This window comes from Carcharodon carcharias, chromosome 7 (genome assembly GCF_017639515.1).
Source record: "Carcharodon carcharias isolate sCarCar2 chromosome 7, sCarCar2.pri, whole genome shotgun sequence".
NCBI lineage: Eukaryota > Metazoa > Chordata > Chondrichthyes > Lamniformes > Lamnidae > Carcharodon > Carcharodon carcharias.
The window spans coordinates 127,988,161-128,009,519 of NC_054473.1; the positions used below are offsets into that span (position 1 = coordinate 127,988,161).

The 21,359-nt window shown below is 43.4% G+C and overlaps 1 protein-coding gene across 5 annotated transcripts in view; it reads right to left on the minus strand.

Annotated features, from left to right (window-relative positions):
• Positions 1-21,359, minus strand: part of zdhhc1 (zinc finger DHHC-type containing 1) — a 91,471-nt gene that overhangs the window by 21,300 nt on the left and 48,812 nt on the right. The gene's annotated exons all lie outside the window — the stretch shown is intronic.

Genomic DNA, 21,359 nt, shown 5'->3' on the forward strand with positions numbered 1-21,359 from the left:
TGATATTGTATGTGAAACATACAAATGCAGCACAAAGGAGCTACTCTCAGCCATGGTAACACATGTGGATTTTATTTTGGTCTATCATATGGTGCAACAAAATTAATTCAAAATGTTGTTACAACATCAAAAAATAAAAATTCCCTAATCTAGGGCCAACACAAAAGCACCAGTGAGAAACCCGTGGTGTGCCTTAGGTGCGTTATGCTTATGTTTACGGGTGTTACGTCTGGGTTACTCCATTGCTCGGAGTGGCTTCTGAGACAATCTGCTGTCCTGTTGGCCTCGATGACCTTGGCGGACGCCCTCTGGCCCGTGGAGCCTGTGCTGGCCCTGCCTGGGAGGGAGTGGCCAGTTCCACAGCTGGCATTTCCCCAGTCATCGCAGCCTCAACGGATGCGATGGTCACTGGCAGAGGGGCGGAGGAGCTGCTACCCTCATCCAGAGCACCCTGAGAGGAGCCTGCAGGGACGACAGGCAGCTGCTGCGCTGACATGAGGTTGCTTCAGGCCTCCCTGCTCATCGTAGATGGATGGGCACTGACCTGGGACACTTGGTGCCCAGACCATCTCCAACATTGCCAATGATCAGCTGTGGCCACTGGCACTTTGAGGGCTTGCAGGACCGAACTTATCCCCAGGAGAAGCTGGTATGGTAAGCGAGTCTAGCACCTTTCAAAATCGCCTTATCCCATTTCTGACCACTATCCCCATGGCCTTGTATGAATGGCATCGCTACTGCGCATTCAAATACTTATTACATCTTAAGAGGGTTTCTGCCTCCACCACCCTTTCAGCCAGTGCATCCCACATTACTCTGTCCAAAAGTTCCTCATCACCTCACCTGTCAACCTCATGCCCCTTACCTTAAATAAATGAGACCAGGTTAGTCATCCCTCTGCCAAGGGGAAATGTTGCTTTTTGTCCACCTGATCTATGCCCCTCATAATGTTATGAAACTTAATAATGTCACCCGTCAATCTCCTGTGCTCCACGGCAAATTTTGCCAGTGTATATTATGTTTCCTCAAAACTCCAACTCTCCAGGCCAGCATACATCCTGGTCACAAACCTCTGCACTCTCTCCATTCCAATCGCATCCCTCCTATGAAGCGCTGATCACAACTGAACTCAGAAGTGTAGCTGTGGCCTCGACAGCGTTTTCTGCACGTGCAACATGACCTCCCTGTTCCTATATTCTATTCCTCGGCTAATGAAGGCAAGTATGGCTTTTACTTTCTTAAACGCCTTATGTTCCTGTCCCGCTACATTAATGGGCCTATCAACATGCCCAACAAGGTCCCTCTGATCCTCCTTACTTTCCACGGTCCTACCATTGCTTGTGTATTCCCATACCTTGTTTGTTCTGCCCAAGTGCATCATCTCACACTTATCCACATAACATTCCATTTGGCATTCCTTAGACCAGCCCATCTGTATCCGCTTGTAATATTTGGGCCTCCTCCTGACTATTTACCACCTCACCAATGTTCGTCTCCTTAGGTTCCAGAAGGTTGAGCACATTATGAACCTGGGGAAAAGAGATGAAGTGTGTTACAATGTGCCTGCTAACTAATCCACTGTCCTTGTTGTTAATTTCAGCATCATCAGAGCATGGCTGACAGGAGGAATTGCAGATGCCTCCTCTCACACCTGAGGGGCCTGAACTGTCACCTGCGTCACACCATTTCAGCGAGGTAGGCACCAGCGCAGAGACTAGCACATCGGTTAGTGTCCCGCGGCACAGTGGAGAGGGCACTTCACAATCGATGGAGGAGATGGCAGAGACAGAGTGCAGATGGTGCCAGCAGCCGGAGGGCTACAGGGGACCAGGCACATGCTGAGTCGGGCTGTGATGATGTGCCTCTGGAGTTGTCCACCACGCAGCAGCTGCAGGAAATGTTGCATCTGGGAGTGTTGCAAGACAGTATGCTTCGCTTGGCCTCCGTGGTGCAGGAATCCACACTGAGCAGCAATGATGCCATGAGCCTCACGTCAGAGAGTCAGGCTTCCTCCATTGAGAGATTGGCAACTCTCCTGGAGAGGGGCTTCCAGCAGAACAACCAGCTTCTCCTGGGGACAGGTTCGGTCCTGCAAGCCCTCAAAGTGCCAGTGGCCACAGTTGATCATTGGCAATGTGGGAGATGGTCTGGGCACCAAGTGTCCCAGGTCAGTGCCCATCCATCTACGATGAGCAGGGAGGCCTGAAGCAACCTCATGTCGGCACAGCAGCTGCCTGTCGTCCCTGCAGGCTCCTCTCAGGGTGCTCTGGATGAGGGTAGCAGCTCCTCCGCCCCTCTGCCAGTGACCATCGCATCCGTTGAGGCTGCGATGACTGGGGAGATGCCAGCTGTGGAACTGGCCACTCCCTCCCAGGCAGGGCCAGCACAGGCTCTACGGGCCAGAGGACGTCCGCCAAGGTCATCGAGGCCAACAGGACAGCAGATTGTCTCAAAAGCCACTCCGAGCAATGGAGCAACCCAGACGTAACACCTGTAAACATAAGCATAACGCACCTAAGGCACACCACGGGTTTCTCACTGGTGCTTTTGTGTTGGCCCTAGATTAGGGAATTTTTATTTTTTGATGTTGTAACAACATTTTGAATTAATTTTGTTGCACCATATGATAGACCAAAATAAAATCCACATGTGTTACCATGGCTGAGAGTAGCTCCTTTGTGCTGCATTTGTATGTTTCACATACAATATCATGAGTGTTTGAGTGGACATTGAGATTTATGTATAAAGCCCTTAGTTGCAGCTGATGAAGTGCAGATGTAGCACTTAATTGCCACGTATGGATGCACCAGGCAATGCTGGTCCTCCAGATCCATTTGTGTGGAGCTAGCTGAAGGTTCATTGGATTAAAGCCTCCCGGATGTTCCTGCCTCCTTGGTGTCGTTCCGGGTCAGCGTTCAGCCCCTCATCATTGCTTCATCATCCTCCGAAACACTGCTGGAGTCATCATGTGCAGCTGCATACACTGAGTCAAGGTCTTCATCGTCCACTGCATCCCCGCTTTCCAGCGCAAGATTGTGCAGAGCACAGCATGCTACCACTATCACAAAGACACAATCTGGGGAGTACTGGAGTGCACCCTCTGTGCGGTCCAGGATTTGGAAGCGCATCTTAAGACTGATGGTTCTCTCCACCGCAGCTCTTGTGGAGCCGTAGCTCCAATTGTAGCGCTGCTCAGCTTCTGTTCTTGGATGGCGGAGAGGCGTCATAAGCCACCTTCTGAGGGGATAGCCCTCATCACACGGCAGCCATCCATCAAGCCGAGCCGGAGCACTGAAGAGCCCCGGCAACTGGGAGTGTCTGAGGATGTAGGCGTTGTGGGAACTGCTTGGATACCTTGCTCAGACTTGTAGAATCTGCATCCTGTGATCACACACTGTCTGCACGTTAATGGAGTGGAAGCCCTTCCTATTAATGAAGGCATTAGGCTCACCTGCTGGTGCCTTAATGGCCACGTGTGCAGTCTATTGCACCCTAGCCGCGGGGGAAGCCAGCAATGGCTGCGAAGCCTTTGGCTCACTGTGTCTGACTTGACTGGTCGCAGCGGAAGTGGATGAAGGTCAATACACGCCTGAAAAGAACATCTGTGCCCTGCGTGACACAAGTGTGAACAGCTGATTGGGAGACACTGCAAAGAACACCCACTGAGCCCTGGAAGGAGCCAGAGGCATAGAAGTTGAGGGCCGTTGTGAGCTTCAGAGCCACTGGCATGGGGTGTCCACCCACACAGTTAGGGGAGATCTCAGGGCCAATCATCTGACAGATATAGTTGACTGTCTCCCTTGACAGTCGGAGCCTCCTTCGTCACTGCACCTCACTCATAGTGAGGTAGCTGCTTCTCCGCCTGTATACCCTGGTAGCAGGAAAGTGGCGTCTGCAGCCCCTTCCACCTTGAACTACCTCTTGGCCCAGCGCCCCTTGTTCCTGCGCCTGTACTCCCAAAGGTGGTTCCCCTGGAGGCTGATTATCCACTCCTGGCCTCCTCCTTATTCAAGCCCTCCCTCCCTCCTCAGAGGAGCTGCCTCTAGTGGAGATGTCAAAACCCATGTCCATGCTAAAGGGAGGTCTCCGGAAAGCTGCAGGCCCGATAAAGATTACTGACTGCAGGGTGCTGAGCTGAAGGTTCAAAATACACTGAAAGCTGCTGGAATTCGATCTGAACTGCTACAGATTGCACAGGCAAGTTTAAAACACTTCCTGCAATAAATACTTCACAGAACAGATTGACGACCCCACTGAGCCCTGATATCCCGCCCGTGGATGAGTTTTGTTAAAAAGTCGCTTACCTGCCTGCCCGTTGCGCCCGTGCGCCAAGCCGAAGATCGCCACGGATGCCTGAGAATCGACATCGATTGCCGAGTTAAGGGCCTTAACTAGCCCTTTAATTAATGGCAGGCATGCGTCGTACTTCATGGCCTGCCTGCCTAATGAAATATTGCGATGGTGTGCGGTGACATCGCGATGCTTGCCCGATGTCATCATGCACCATTTTAGGTGTTGACGTGCCGTGCCCACCACCCCGCATGTCACCCTGAAAATTCTGCCCCAGGTGTCTGTACAAAGACCACTGTTGTTCGTGATATATATTAATGATTTGGACTTGGGTATATGGGACACAATTCCAAGGTTTGAAGATGAAACAAAGCTTGGAAGCGCAATAAACAGTGAGAAGGATGGTGACAGATTTCAGGAGGACACAGAAAAGCTAGTAGTATTGATGGGCACATAGCAGATGAAATTTAACATTAAGAAGTGCAAAGTGATTCATTTTGATAGGAAGAACGAGGAGAGGCAACGTAAGATAAAGGATACAATTCTAAAGGGGTGCAGAACAGAGGGACCTGTGGGTATATGTGGTAGGGCAGGTTGAGATAGCAGGTAAAAACACTTACTAGATTTTGAGCTTTATAAATAGAGACATAAAGTATAAAACCAAGGAAGTTACGAAGAATCTTTATAAAGCACTGTTTCAGCCACAACTAGAATATTGTGTCCAATTCTGGGCATCACACTTTAGAAAGGATGTGAAGTCATAACAGCAGGTGCTGAAAAGATGAGGGACTTCAGTTATGTGGATAGATTGGAGAAGCTGGGATTTGTTCTTCTTAGAGCAGAGAAGGTTGAGAGAAGATATAATAGAGGTGTCCAAAATCATGAGAGGTCTGGCCAGAGTAGATTGGAGGAAACTGTTCCCATTGGCAGAAAGATCAACAGCCAGATAATGAAAGATGGGCATATTCTAAAACATCTCTATGCAGAACTTGCAGATGCTTTAATGCTGCTAGATAACAGGCCACATTGAGGGCTGTGCTGCATTAAGGAGCCAGAAAAGGCAAGGAGGTGGCTGAAGGAGAGGAAAGAGCAAAGTTTACAAATTTCAAGTGTCAGTACCAAATGCATTTCATCATCTGACCTCATGATTTATACATGTGGCAAGGAATGTTGTTGAGAATATGATTTTTCAGCTGTACACGATGTTGCAGCATGGCAAATTGCCTAAAAAAATTTGGCATGTGCACCCTGACTTTTAAGACAGATAGCTGCGACTTATATTATTAAACTCTTTTCAGGAGTGGGAGGGTCATCTAATCTAATAAAACTAAGCACATAATCAATGACTTCAGAAGGATACTTGACAGTATTAGCATGCACTAATTGTACTCTTAACATCCTCAAACTGTAATAAAACTACAGTTTAGGGTGTAATGCTGGCTTAATTCGCTAACCCCCTACTGACAACAATCATATCAAAAAGTGCTGTAACTACTGTTGTGCCTTTGGGGCTCTGGAGGTTGTAAATAAACTGCATAACAGTCAGTTTCCAAGTTGCGAGCCAAAGTCTGGAAGCAGAGCAGAATTAATATCCTACAATTGCTTCCTGAATTATTTGTTCATTGTTTCCTCTGAAAGTTATTAAATATTTTCTTGGAAATTAACCATTGTTTTTAATCTTCGGGCTTCTTTACCTGCCTGTTCCCATTGGCAGATGCTTTAATGCTGCTAGATAACAGGCCACATTGAGGGCTGTGCTGCATTAAGGAGCCAGAAAAGGCAAGGAGGTAATCTAACTTTGCAATTCATAAACAAGAAATTATAAGATTCTTACAAGTTTTATAATGTTAATATCAAACTGAACTTATAATATACACAACTAATTTAGTTTTCATTTGTGGAAAGAGAATTTATATTTAGGAGCTGTCTCAAATGTTACAGGACTAATATAACTTGTTAAACAGCAAAATGTGTATTTTGGAGCTGTTATGACGCAGCAGTTGGTAAAGGCTGAGTTGTTTAAATCCTAGAGGGAAACTTGAACAACTGTCATAACCTATATTTTCAATTGGTATGTTTGAGATGCAGTTCTGAATTCGGGAATAAAACCATCAAGCCTGAAGAGGTTTTTTTTAAACATAAAACTAAATTAAACATTTATTAATTTAACAAGAAATTAAACACATACACATGTCTACAAATTACTACCATAATAACTTTTAAACAAATCCACAAATTAATCACTCCCAGGTAAATCTTCACCAAGGCAACAATAACCCGTAGAATTTAAACAGATACCAGGCAAAGCACATTTGACCTTACAAATTCAAATTGAGGTTCCTTGCAATTTGGTTCCTTTGCAGACAGTTGTAGCCTTACAGGGTGGTTGGATCTTAAATGCCTCAAACTCATACACACAAATTCCTTTCTATTTACACCTAGCTTCCCCTTTGAATGTAAATTTTCCATTGTATTACTAGGTTTTTAAAATTTTACCTCTCCTTACAATAATTCTTTCATTCCACCAATTTTATTAGTAATATAAACACACACAAACACCCAGCTGGGTGCAAGATTTTACCCATTCTTTTGAATGGTTTATTCAACAAATGCAAATTGCACTTTACCTTTTAACTTATGTTTATATAATTAACGTTTTAAACTATTATACATCAAAGCACCCAGACTAGCTGGCATTAATCCAATTAAGCCACACACAGACACACACCCTACTACAAGTCCAATTTAAAAATAATTTCTAATAACATTAAAGACATTAACATCTCTTCATGACAGAAGCTCTTGCATAATATAAAATAATGGATGCTAATAGATGATACTGCTTTGGAATGAATCATTTTCATTTTGGCTACCCTATATCACAATTAAATAATACTAGGTGAGTTATAACATGGTTAGCTGCAAAATAAAACTCCCAAAACACTATCCCAACAATGTCCCTAAGTACTAAACTCAGAACAACCACAACCATCATGTGTTAAAGGGCCTCCTTCATCTGTTCTTGTGTCCTCTCATGTTAAATGTACAAAGCCAATCACAAATGACTATTGGTGAAATCAGCTTTGCGTACTTACTACAAAGGTGGAGCTGGATAAATGGCTCCATTGCAGCTGTTTAAGATTCTTGGACCTGGAGAACTGGAAAAGTTTGCTTCTCGTTTGGTGAATTTAACAAATTTAGTGGATTGCTTTTTTGCACCAATCACACCTCCAACTCAATATTTAAGAGAGTTTAGGCTAAATCTTAAATAAAACCAGAAAATGCTGGAAAAACCAGGCCAGGCAGCATCTGTTCAGAGAGAAAAACAAAGTTAACGTTCTGCTTTTCAAATAGGCCAAATTTTCCAGTTTTCAAGCTTCATGGGAAAAGAAGGTAAGGGGATTATAGAAGGGAGACAAAAATAGAGAGGAGTGGAAACTTGATTTTGTTTTCATGTTTTAAAGGCTTAGATTTTTTCTGCAAGAAAATCTGACTGCTTGTGCCAGAAATCTGCTTTTTGTGCATAACTGGTGTCTCCTTTTGTGCACTGCAATCTAATTTATTTTGTTTATGGAACCTCACAATCTTTGTGCATGGGGGTGCTTGAATTCTCAGTGCATTAGGCAACCCATTGGTTCGTTTCAATAGTATCCAGTCTCCTGCTCCAAAAAACTGGATGTTCCTTCCATAAAACTTCTCAGTGAGATTGTCAATTTTGTGCCAAGACAGTTATGTGCTGTGGGTACCAGATCCACTAGGAATTGTTTTGTTCTCATAGCCAGAGATTGTGCTGCAATCGAGTCCCAGAGGTGAAACATATGGCAATAGTTAGTGCCTTGTAATATTTTTCTTTCACGTGAAATAGCAATTACCATTTGTACTGGAAAACTCAAATTATGAATGTTACTCCAGAACTCAGTCAAAGGAAACAAAAGTACTTGCTGAAATCATTCTATTAACTGGAATGCAAACAATTCCCATTAGTGGTAGTTTAGGAGTGGCTTCAAACATTTCTACTTACATCAATGGAACTCTATTCCTTACAATAGCATTCTTAGGCATAAAGGTTCAGCTGTTTATTACTGTGCATCAAAAGGCAAACCTTGTCAGATGATACAATTTCAAGGAATACTGGAGGAGTGTGAGGGGAGGAAAGAGCAATTTTTACGCTATGTAGACAATTGGATTTGGACAGTGTGTGTTCGGAGAACATTATTTGCCATATCTAATCGTTCTAGTTTATGAGAGTAAAAGGGGAGATCCACATAGAATTGAAATGTGCCAAAACAGCCAAACCCTGGCATCATAACTTTCACCTGAATGTTTTCCACGTTTCCAAATTAGACTTGCTCAAATAATATAAGATATAAACAAGAATAAAAACAGAAAATGCTGGAAATATTCAGCAGGTCTAACAGCGTCTATGTAGAGAGAAACAGACTTAACGTTCAGGTCTAGGACCTATCATCAGGAAGTTCTGTAGAAAGATGATTGACCTGAAATATTAACTCCATTTCCCGCTTCACAGATATTGCCAGACCTGCTGAGTATTTTCAGCATTTTCTATTTTTAATTTTAGATTTCAGCATCTGCAGTATTTTGCTGTTGTATTAAGATAAAAAGTTATTTGAAATTTGTAGTATATACTGTAATTAACTTTTTAACCCATTTCAAGTTCTTATAGCAGTAATCCAATGACTTCAGTTTAGCAATGAGACCTTTCAAAAACAACAGAAGGCTTTTCTTATGTAAAAGCAAAAAACTGCGGATGCTGGAAATCCAAAACAAAAACAAAAATACCTGGAAAAACTTAGGCCTGGCAGCATCTGCGGATAGGATCACAGTTAACGTTTCGAGTCCGAATGACCCTTCAACAGAACTAAGTAAAAATAGAAGAGAGGTGAAAGATAAGCTGGTTTAAGGGGGGTGGGGGTGGGGGGGGAGGACAAGAAGAGCTGGATAGAGGGCCAGTGATAGGTGGAGATAACCAAAAGATGTCACAGACAAAAGGACAAAGAGGTGTTGAAGGTGGTGATATTATCTAAAGGAATGTGCTAATTAAGGGTAGAGCAGGACGAGCAAGGTACAGATGGCCCTAGTGGGGGTGGGGTGGGGGGAAGGGATCGAAATAGGCTAAAAGGTAGAGATAAAATAATGGATGGAAATACACTTAAAAATAATGGAAATAGGTGGGAAAAGAAAAATCTATATAAATTATTGGGAAAAGCAAAAAGGAGGCGGAAAATTGGAAAGGGGTGGGGATGGAGGAGAGAGTTCAGGATCTAAAATTGTTGAAATCAATATTCATTCCAGAAGGCTGCAAAGTCCTTAGTCGGAAGATGAGGTGCTGTTCCTTCAGTTTGCGTTGAGCTTCACTGGAACAATGCAGCAAGCCAAGGACAGACATGTGGGCATGAGAGCAGGGTGGAGTGTTGAAATGGCACGCGACAGGGAGGTCTGGGTAATACTTGTGGACAGACCGAAGGTGTTCTGCAAAGCAGTCACCTAGTCTGCGTTTGGTCTCTCCAATGTAGTGGAAACCGCATCGGGAGCAACGAATGCAGTAGACTAAGTTAAGGGAAGTGCAAGTGAAATGCTGCTTCACTTGAAAGGAGCATTTGGGCCCTTGGACAGTGAGGAGAGGGGAAGTAAAGAGGCAGGTGTTGCACCTTCTGCGATTGCATGGGAAGGTGCTGTGGGAGGGGGTTGAGGTGTAGGGGGTGATGGAGGAGTGGACCAGGTTGTCCCAGAGGGAACGATCCCTGCGGAATGCCGCCAGGTGGGGTGAAGGGAAGATGTGTTTGGTGGTGGCATCATACTGGAGTTAGCGGAAATGGCAGAGGATGATCCTTTGAATGCGGAAGCTGGTGGGGTGATAAGTGAGGACAAGGGGGACCCTATCATGTTTCTGAGAAGGAGAATAAGGTGTGAGGGCGGATGCGTGGGAGATGGGCTGGACACGGCTGAGGGCCCTGTCAACCACCATGGGTGGAAAACCTCGGTTAAGGAAGAAGGAGGACATGTCAGAGGAACTGTTTTTGAAAGTGGCAGCATCAGAACAGATGCGACGGAGGCGAAGGAATTGAGAGAATAGGATGGAGTCCTTACAGGAAGCGGGGTGTGAGGAGCTGTGGTCGAGGTAGCTGTGGGATTCGGTAGGCTTGTAATGGATATTGGTGGACAGACTATCACCAGAGATTGAGACAGAGAGGTCAAGGAAGGGAAGGGAAGTGTCAGAGATGGACCAAGTGAAAATAATGGAGGGGTGGAAATTGGAAGCAAAATTAATACATTTTTCCAGGTCCAGACAAGAGCTTGAAGCAGCACTGAAGTAATCATCGATGTACCGGTGAAAGAGTTATGGGAGGGTGCTGGAGCAGGACTGGAACAAGGAGTGTTCCACATACCCCATAAAGAGACAGGCATAGCTGGGGCCCATGCGGGTACCTATAGCCACACCTTTTATTTAGAGGAAGTGAGAGGAGTTAAAGGAGAAATTGTTCAGTGTGAGAACAAGTTCAGCCAGACGGAGGAGAGTAGTGGTGGATGGGGATTGTTCGGGCATCTGTTCGAGAAAGAAGCGGAGAGCCATCAGACCATCCCAGTGGGGGATGGAGATGTGGAGGGATTGGACAACCATGGTGAAGAGGAGGCGGTTGGGGCCAGGGAACTGGAAATAGTTGATATGATGTAGGGTGTCAGAGGAATCACGAATGTAGGTGGGAAGGGACTGGACAAGGCGAGAGAGAATGGAGTCAAGATAGCAAGAAATGAGTTCTGTGGGGCAGGAACAGGCTGAACGTTGAACATTCAGTGCTCAGCAAAGGACTTAGTTTCATACCCTTACGCCCTCATCTCAATGAATTTTGGGCTCGGCACGACGCTGAACTTTTCTTCCACCGCCTTCGTCTCCGTGCTCACTTCTTTGGGCAGGAGTCCTCTCTCCGTTCAACGGATCCTTTTACCCACCTCCAATATTCTCCCTCCACCTGGACCCCTCCCTCTGGATTCTTACCTTCTCTTGATCTTTTCACTGAGAACTGTCGTCTCAATTTCTCTGCTCCTCTCACCCACTCTAACCTGTCTCTCTCTGAACTTGCTGCACCCCGTCTCTCAGGTCCAACCCTGACATTGTCATCAAATCCGCTGACAAGGGTGGTGCTGTTGTTGTCTGGCGCACTGACCTCTACCTCACAGATGTTGAGCATCAACTCGCAGACACTTCCTCCTACCTCTCCCTGGACCATGACCCCACCACTGACCATCAAGCCATTGTTTCCAGAACTGTTACTGACCTCATCTCCTCTGGAGATCTTCCTTCCACAGCTTCCAACCTGATAGTCTCCCAACCTTGGACGGCCCGCTTCTACCTCCTAACCAAAATCCACAAACAGGACTGTCCCGGCAGACCAATCATGTCAGCCTGTTCCTGCCCCACGGAACTCATTTCTTGCTATCTTGACTCCATTCTCTCTCCCCTTGTCCTGTCCCTTCCCACCTACATCCGTGATTCCTCTGACACCCTACATCATTTCAACAATTTCCAGTTCCCTGGCCCCAACTGCCTCCTCTTCACCATGGACATCCAATCCCTCTACACCTCCATCCCCCACCGGGATGATCTGATGGCTCTCCGCTTCTTCTTCAAACAGAGGCCTAAACAATCCCCATCCACCACTACTCTCCTCCGTCTGGTTGAACTTGTTCTCACACTGAACAATTTCTCCTTAAACTCCTCTCACTTCCCCCAAATAAAAGGTGTGGCTATGGGTACCCGCAGGGGCCCTAGCTGTGCCTGTCTCTTTATGGGGTATGTGGAACACTCCTTGTTCCAGTCCTACTCCGGCACTCTCCCACAACTCTTTCTCTGGTACATCGATAATTACTTCGGTGCTGCTTCATGCTCTCGCCTGGACCTGGAAAATTTATTAATTTTGCTTCCAACATCCACCCCTCCATCATTTTCATATGGTCCATCTCTGACACTTCCCTTCCCTTCCTTGACCTCTCTGTCTCAATTTCTGATGATAGACTGTCCACCAATATCCATTACAAGCCTACCGACTCCCACAGCTACCTCGACTACAGCTCCTCACACCCCGCTTCCTGTAAGGACTCCATCCTATTCTCTGAATTCTTTCGCCTTCGTCGCATCTGTTCTGATGCTGCCACTTTCAAAAACAGTTCCTCTGACATGTCCTCCTTCTTCCTTAACCGAGGTTTTCCACCCACGGTCGTTGACAGGGCCCTCAACCGTGTCCGGCCCATCTCCCGCGCATTCGCCCTCACACCTTCTTCTCCCTCCCAGAAACATGATAGGGTCCCCCTTGTCCTCACATATCACCCCACCAGCCTCCGCATTCAAAGGATTATCCTCCGCCATTTCTGCCAACTCCAGCATGATGCCACCATCAAACACATCTTCCCTTCACACCCCCCCAGCGGTATTCCGTAGGGATCATTCCCTCCGGGACACCCTGGTCCACTCCTCCATCACCCCTACACCTCAACCCCCTCCCACGGCACCTTCGCATGCAATCGCAGAAGGTGCAACACCTGCCCCTTTACTTCCCCTCTGCTCATCGTCCAAGGGCCCAAATGCTCCTTTCAAGTGAAGCAGCATTTCACTTGCACTTCCCTTAACTTAGTCTACTGCATTCGTTGCTCCCAATGGTTTCTTCTACATTGGAGAGACCAAACGCAGACTGGGTGACTGCTTTGCAGAACACCTTTGGTCTGTCCGCAAGTATTACCCGGACCTCCCTGTCACTTGCCATTTCAACACTCCACTCTGCTCTCACGCCCACATGTCTGTCCTTGGCTTGCTGCATTGTTCCAGTGAAGCTCAACGCAAACTGGAGGAACAGGTCATCTTCCGACTAGGCACTTTACAGCCTTCCGGACTGAATATTGAGTTCAACAATTTTAGATCATGAACTCTCTCCTCCATCCTCACCCACTTTCTGGTTTTCCCCCTCCTTTTTGCTTTTTCCAATAATTTATATAGACTTTTCTTTTCCCACCTACTTCCATTATTTTGAAGTGTATTTCCATCCATTGTTTTTTCTCTACCTTTTAGCCTATTTCGATCCCTTCCCCCCATCCCACCCCCACTAGGGCTATCTGTACCTTGCTTGTCCTGCTTTCTACCCTTAATTAGCACATTCCTTTAGATAATATCACCACCTTCAACACCTCTTTGTCCTTTTGTCTGTGACATCTTTTGGTTGTCTCCACCCATCACTGGCCCTCTATCCAGCTCTCCTTCTCCCAACCCCACGCCCCCCCACCCCTTAAACCAGCTTATCTTTCACCTCTCTTCTATTTTTACTTAGTTCTGTTGAAGGGTCATTCGGACTCGAAACGTTAACGGTGCTCCTATCTGCAGATGCTGCCAGACCTGCTGAGTTTTTCCAGGTATTTTTGTTTTTGAGAAGGCTTTTCTTTCCTTTTGACAGAATTTGAAACTGCAATGAAACCGCTGTAAAGAAATTACTTCAACTTTGCTATTTAACTTCCTTTCACCTTAAACTCAATTTAGGAATTATTCATTAATTTTAGAGGTGCATAAAGCACTCAGAATAATTATTTTGGGATTTTTACACTAATTCTGCTGTTCCAATCCATTATCGAACCTTGCCATTTTTATTCTCTTTCTCCATTTAGGAGTCTCTATTCCACTTACATTAGCTTCTGATCTATGCAATGATCCCAGTTTTGGAGTGAGCAGAGAATTACAGTTGTAGACTCCCATGGTCATATGAATAAGATATAGAAAACACTGGTGTTACCAGTTCAACTTCAAATACATCACTGCAAATCTGCCTTCTGCCCCACCTCTAATCAGCAGATAGTTAAGAATGTTCAAAACTCATCACATAAACATCGAACAAGTTAGCAAGCTCTATGTTACAGAATTTACCCCAGTCATTGACGTAACAAATAAGCACCATTAACTTTTCCATTTTTTTCTGAGTAGTGAATTTTAACCTTTGCAAAAGAAGTGAACCACAATATTGAAGAATGAAACACTTTTACTTAATGGCAGCATCAAGCACTGGGTCAAAGCTCCCTCCCTGTTACCTTCCCAATTAGCCTAATTCCCAAACTTCAGAAGCAATCTCCTTAGTGTAAGTGCTTCCATTCTCCAAAATGTTATCCTTGTAGTCTTGCTCATACCATTCACATACCTAAGATTGCATACCTAAGATTAGTGAGAGTGGGATGCCCTTAATGCAAATCATCTTCTCCCCTTCCTTTTGGTTAGTTTGCCATGCTATACACTATCTTCAGTTGAGGCGGCAGGAATGCAACTTGCTCCCAGCTGTCCACCAATGCTGATCTGACAATGATTGCTAAGAGGTGAGCAAGAGCAGCTCTGTGTGATTTTCCCTCCTTGTAGGAAAAAAATCTTGCCTCTATTCAGCACCTTCCCACAAAAGGAACAGGAGAGAATGGGAAGATAACAGGTGAGGAATCAGGGGAACAAACACACATCCGAATACTATAATGCAATGCATCGAGATTTGAAGGAGCCATGCAACATCTCCCCCTGAAAGACGATGCATAATTTATATCTCAAGTTTGAGGAATTGAGCTTTGCTTGCTTTTAAACAAAGGCAATGGCTTATCAAAGCAATAAAAGTAATTATTTATCAGTTAGCAAGTCTATTTAAACAAATGTCTGGTTATATACAAAGAGATATATGATTTCAATAAACAGCCTAGCCTAAGTTTATTTTAAGTATAAGTCAGATAGTGTTTCTAGGTGATACAGAAACACAGTAGCTGGGCAGATGAACAGCACTAGAGAGTTTGAATTTGAGCATAGGAAGATATTGCATATTGGCGCAAAGATAAACCTTACACTATGATCTAAAATGGCACTATTGTACTTGACTGCATTCTTCATTATCAACACTAATCAATTTATTGTGGCATTTAAAATAGGCAGTCAAGATCAAGTGTAGTCTTTAGACCAAGTGGGGTTAAAGGATGGGAAACATTTTAATCAGGGTACGTAATGCAGCTCCCATTTTAAAATCATACATTCTGTTTTCGTTTTAATGCAATTTGGAAGTAGAGTTGCAGCATTGGAGTTTTTCTGCAGCACAGAATGAGGAGCTGAGAGGGGCAAAATTGAGGTGCTACAATGCTATAGGAAATGCAATTAAAGCGTGACAAGTTTACATAGGCATTTCCAATATAAATTTCAAGAAAGGAAGAGGTTGACCCAGGAAATGTAAAAAGAGAGTTGTTTTATATATTGGAGATTTTTCTAATAAAGTAATTTATACGCTGAAGTTCTATACAGCAGTATCCTGTTTCTAAATTCAGGAATGGCATATCTTTGCTGCGGAGCAACATGAAATACAAAGATATTTACTGAAAATTGGAAAAAGCATTTTCTGCATTCATATGGCTAATACCACACGGATAGCATCTGCCATCAGAATGGACTGTTTGGACTAAGATTGAAAAGTGAACACCAATTGTCCTCTAATTTGGAGATTTATTTTGAGACTACCCAAATTTTTCCACCTAGATAATCTAAAGAGACTTGCTCCCTGTCAGATGAGCCTGCTGGTCTCCAACTTACTGGACTAAATATTGCAAAGAACTGATGCTCAGTTTGGGTTCCGCCAGGGTCACTCAGCTCCTGATCTCCTTACAGCCTCAGTCCAAACACAGACAAAAGAGATGAATTCAAGAAATGAGGTAAGGGTGACTGCCCTTGACGTCAAGGCAGCATTTGACTGAATGTGGCATGAAGGAGCCCTGACAAAATTGAAGTCAATTGGAATCGGGAGAAAACTCTCCGTTGGTTGGAGTCATGCCTAGCACAAAGTAAACTGATTGTGGTTGCTGGAAGTCACCTCAGTCCCAGAACATCACTACATGAGTTCCACAGGGTAGTGTCCTAGGCCCAACCATCTTTAGCTGCTTCCTCCATGATTGCACAATGTTCAGTGCCATTTGCAACATATCATATGAAAACAGTCTGTGTTCATATGCAACAAGACCTGGGCAACATTCAGGCTTGAGATGAAAGGTGGCAAGTGACATTCACACCTCTCAAGTGCCAAGAAATAACCATCGCCAATAACAGAGAGTCCAACCATCTCACCATGATATTCATTGGCATTACCATCGCTGAATCTCCCTCTATCAACATCCTGGGGGCTACCATTGGCCTAAGATTGAACTGGACCAGCTATATAAATACTGTGGCTACAACAGCAGGTCAGAGGCTGGGAATTCTGAGGTGAGTAGCTCACTTCCTGACTCCCGAAAACCTGTCCACCATCTATAAGGCACAAATCAGGAGTGTGATGGAATACTCATCACTTGCCTGGATGAGTGCAGCTCCGACAACACTCAAGAAGCTCGACACCATCCAGGACAAAGCAGCCCACTTGATTGGCACCCCACCCACAAACCTAAACATTCACTCCTCCACCAGTGCACAGTGGCAGCAGTGTTTACTATGTACTAGATGCACTGCAGCAATTCACCCAGCCTCCTTCAACAGCAAATCCAAAACCAGCAACTTCTATCAATTAGAAGGACAAGGGCAGCTGACACATGGGAACACCACCATCTGCAAGTTCCCTCCAAGACACACACCATCCTGACTTGGAACTATATCGCCATTCCTTCACTGTCACTGGATCAAAATCCTGGAACTCCCTAGCCAGCTTCAGAATTCTAGCCTCTGACCTGCTCTTGTAGCCACAGTATTTATATAGCTATGTACATTGTGGGTGTACCTACATCACATGGGCTGCAGCGGTTCAAGAAGGCAGCTCACCACCACCACCTTCACAAGGGCAATTAGGGGTGGACAATAAATGCTGGCCTAGCCAGCGACACCCACATCCCATGATAGAAAAAAATAATTTTCATTAGCTAGTATTTTCTAGTCATAGCATCCTGAGCAGCCAATTCATTTGAAGAATGATCCCAAAAGAGACAGGGAGATGGTGGCAGTGGTAATGTCATTGGACTAGGAATTCAGAGACCCAGGCTAATGCTCTGGTACATGGGTTCAAATCCCACCATGGCAGCAGGATGAATTTAAATTCAATTAATAAATCTGGGATATAAAGTTAGTCTCAGTGGTGGTGATCATGGCAACTATCACAGATTGTTGTAAAAACCCATCTTATTCACTAATGCCCTTTAGGCAAGGAAATTGCCATCCTTAACCGGTTTGGCCTTTATGTGACTCTAGACCCACAGCAATGTAGTTGACTCTTAACTACCCTCTAAAATAGCTAGCAATTAGGGATGAGCAACAAATGCTGGCCTTGCCAACGATGCCCACATCCCATGAAAGAATAAAAAAAAGACAGTTTCGTGAACTCCAAATGAAGAGCAATTACAGCTGAAAATATATATATTTCCAAGTAATAAAATGCCTCTTACATATGGATCATCTTGTTTTCTAAGCTACATAGAACAAAGTTAATCATTATATTACCTGCTACAATTAAACTAGAATAGTGATGCCTATCAAAGACATGTCTGAACCTGCCAATAGCACACAGAGAATTGACCTAGAGGTAATTGTTTGCAATAAGAAGTTCTTTCTCTCAATTTATCATGGCCATAACACCTTACAAACAAATAAGAGCTTCTTAAAGAAAAAGGATTGAGCTCCTTACAAACCTTTAAATAAATCTTTCAATCAAACTTGCAAATATTAGTAAAAATATTCCAAGGATAAGAGAAAGTGGCTTATTTCCTGTTTAGCGAACCTGCAAATTATCAAGTTTCCCTGGTGGCTTTCAAAAGCTGGAAAAAGTACATGCTTTGGTAGTCCTCACTGTAACCTATATTTTTGCCATAAATCTGCTTATACTTGTCTAAAGGTAGCTTGCATTTGCTGGGCCAGGCCAAATTAGGTCCAGTGTACATGGACCCAAAAAGCCTCATGAATGGTTGAATTTCTTTGCAAGTGTTTCCTACACCTGTTTAGCCTTCTGGAAAGGGCTATTAGATGGCTAATCCATCAGTTTCTTCACAACACTTTTTTGCATGACCAAGTACCTGATACACATGGTAAGGGTATAAAGTCATCCTGGAATTTCACATCATCCTGGGATTGTAGCTCAACCAAGTTATTTTTACTGGTAAATGAATCCTGTTATAATTTATCTTTCTAAAACAATGAGATAATGCTCAAATCTGTGAATTCTCATGTTGGGTACTATAAATAAAAAGCCACTACTGAACAAAAGAGAATTGCTGAGATGTAACAACTGTGAGATGTGAAAAATAATTTCAATGTTTGTCTGGTATATTTAAAATTGCAAATTTCATTCAGTATCCTATTTGATAGAGGTGCCCATCCAGACCTTTATTTTATAAAAACAAAAAACTGCGGATGCTGGAAATCCAAAACAAAGTCAGAAATACCTGGAAAAACTCAGCAGGTCTGGCAGCATCGGCGGAGAAGAACAAAGTTGACGTTTCAAGTCCTCATGACCCTTTAACAGCTGAAAATATATATATTTCCAAGTAAAAAATGCCTCTTACATATGGATCATCATTCAACAGTTCTACTGAAGGGTCATGAGGACTCAAAACGTCAACTTTGTTCTTCTCTGCCGATGTTGCCAGACCTGCTGAGTTTTTCCAGGTAATTCAGACCTTTATTTTCATGGGTTGCATAAGGGTGTATGATAAGCCTCTGAGATCATTTATAAAGATTAGAGCTAAGCTCTGATTGACATGCAAATATCTAAAGCTACCGATAAAATTGATTTTGTTTGTTCTGATTGAGGATTTATCCACCAATAAAGCAATAGAGTTTTAAAAACAACCCTTTTCTAACCTCCAAGCCCACAAAATGCAAACAGGACAAACCAGTACATAAGAACTAAAAGTATAAATAGGACTGAGTCACCTGGTTCAGGGGCCACACATGCCCCAATGCTGGGCAACCCAGCTCTATAGAAATACCTCTTCTCATAAGGAGGGAGCATCATTCTCAATGTGTTTGATGTCTATGTGTAAAATATCGGGCAAATTGTTATTGTTGCATGGAATTATCTTCCAAAGTGCAAATGCAGAACCTAGAATCAAACTTAACATTTGCTATGATAGCCGAGTAAAGAGTGATTGTGACCACTGTTATGTCAAGTCATCTCATGTCTAAAACCATTATTTTGGCCCATTGCATGCTCCAACAAATTGTGCTATTATCCTGTCTTCTCAATCATTTGCAAGCATTCTACTGCACTTGCAAATTCCAGGTTTCCTCTTAAGTGTTTCAGCTTAGAATTGAACCATTCATATCAATTAGTGTTTGCAACTACCATCAATCTATTATCTAACATTGGGGCAATCATTAATGCTCTGAAGATGAGTCACATGGACTTGAAAAGTTAATTCTGTTTCTCTCTCCACAGATGCTGCCAGACCTGCTGAGTTTGGTCCATTTAAGCTCTTCCATCCAGGAAAAACCTTATTGCACCATCACAATAGATGTCTTAAATAATTCCAAGGCACTTGCTTCCATTACTTTACTGACAGTCCATTGATCACTCTCTGTATAATCTATTTTCCGACATTAGCCCTAAATATTGCCTTGCCCTAAATTGAACCTCTGTCCATTGCGCTGCTGATACATTTCCACATGATATAATGCTCCACGTTTACCTTTTCTAAAACTAGATACTGCTTCATGACTCTTCTCTGAACTCTTTCTCAAATTTGAATGTTTCCCATGTAGGATTTCCAACAGTTCATTTTGTGTCACAGAATCTGTATTTCTTTTAAATGGGTTGCCCAATTATTTTCAAATTAAAACTAGGTAAGAAAAGTCTATTTTTCATGCCCAATATAGTGGCTACCAATTTTCATTTACTACGAAGAGTGTTGCGTCTTTTTGAAGTCTTCCACGCCTTCGTACCCGATTCTCAATCATGTTCTGAGATCCTAAGATAAGCTGGAAAAAGTGAAGTGGGATGTGGAAACTCTGGTGATGGGAACGTTGAGGATAAGCCCTGGTGGATTTCAGAAGCATGGAAGATCAGGCTATTCCAAAGCAAGGTGGAAGGGGTTGGGAGGAAAGCAATGTCAACCATATTTGGGAAGAGAGAAGGAAGCAGTTGGATACATTTGGGAAAGGAGGGTTCAGCGCAATCATTTAGGGATGATAGTGTGTATCACTTAACAGAAGGGAAACCAGAGGGAAGCATTAAGCCAGTTTTGGGGAAAGTAGTAAGGTTAACTGTGCCATGTTGTTAAAAATGAGTTTTATTGGAAGGGGCTAGAAGGTTCACCCTCAAGTAAATCATTACTTATTATATTGACCCTTGGCCAAATATTACTTCATACACTTTCCTATGTGATAATTCACAATGCTATTGTAGGTATTTTGTTAGAGAAATATTCTACAATAAGCAATTTTGTGACAAAATGGAGTTAAAAATTTGTATTATCTTTAACGTAGACAATGTCACTTTAAAAAAAATTATTGAATGATTAGCTCCTTCATACTACAGCAGAAAATTTGTACCTCTGACTCGAGGCTAATTTGGTTGCGAATAATGCAATATTTACTCTAAATACAGCTTGTACAGAAACCTATGGCTATTGACCTAATACAGGCCTAACAGGAGAAAATAAATAACATATAAAACATTTGTAGTTTTAACTTAAAGCCAGCACTCAGTATCAGAGGTTGATGCTGTCTTCATGAAATATTCCATTCATGATGTAGACCAAAATTAACTCATCCCAATCCACATGAAAAATATGAATCATATCTGAAAGTCCTCATCATGAATCATTTACATCTCAAACATGCGATTTTGGATAATATACACATTTTATACAGTAAGTTAAGAGTCTATTACCTCATATACCAACCAACAATCTCTAAAAAAGAAACCAACCAACATACAAGATGTGGGTGAACATCTGTCCTAATCATCACAGCAACTCACAGCACAGACAATTTGAGCTTAAATCAAGCATTGATCAAGCAACATGTCGCACAAATACAATCCAGGAGTGAGAGGCATCATTGGCGTGTTCAGAACAAATAGAATGGTGTG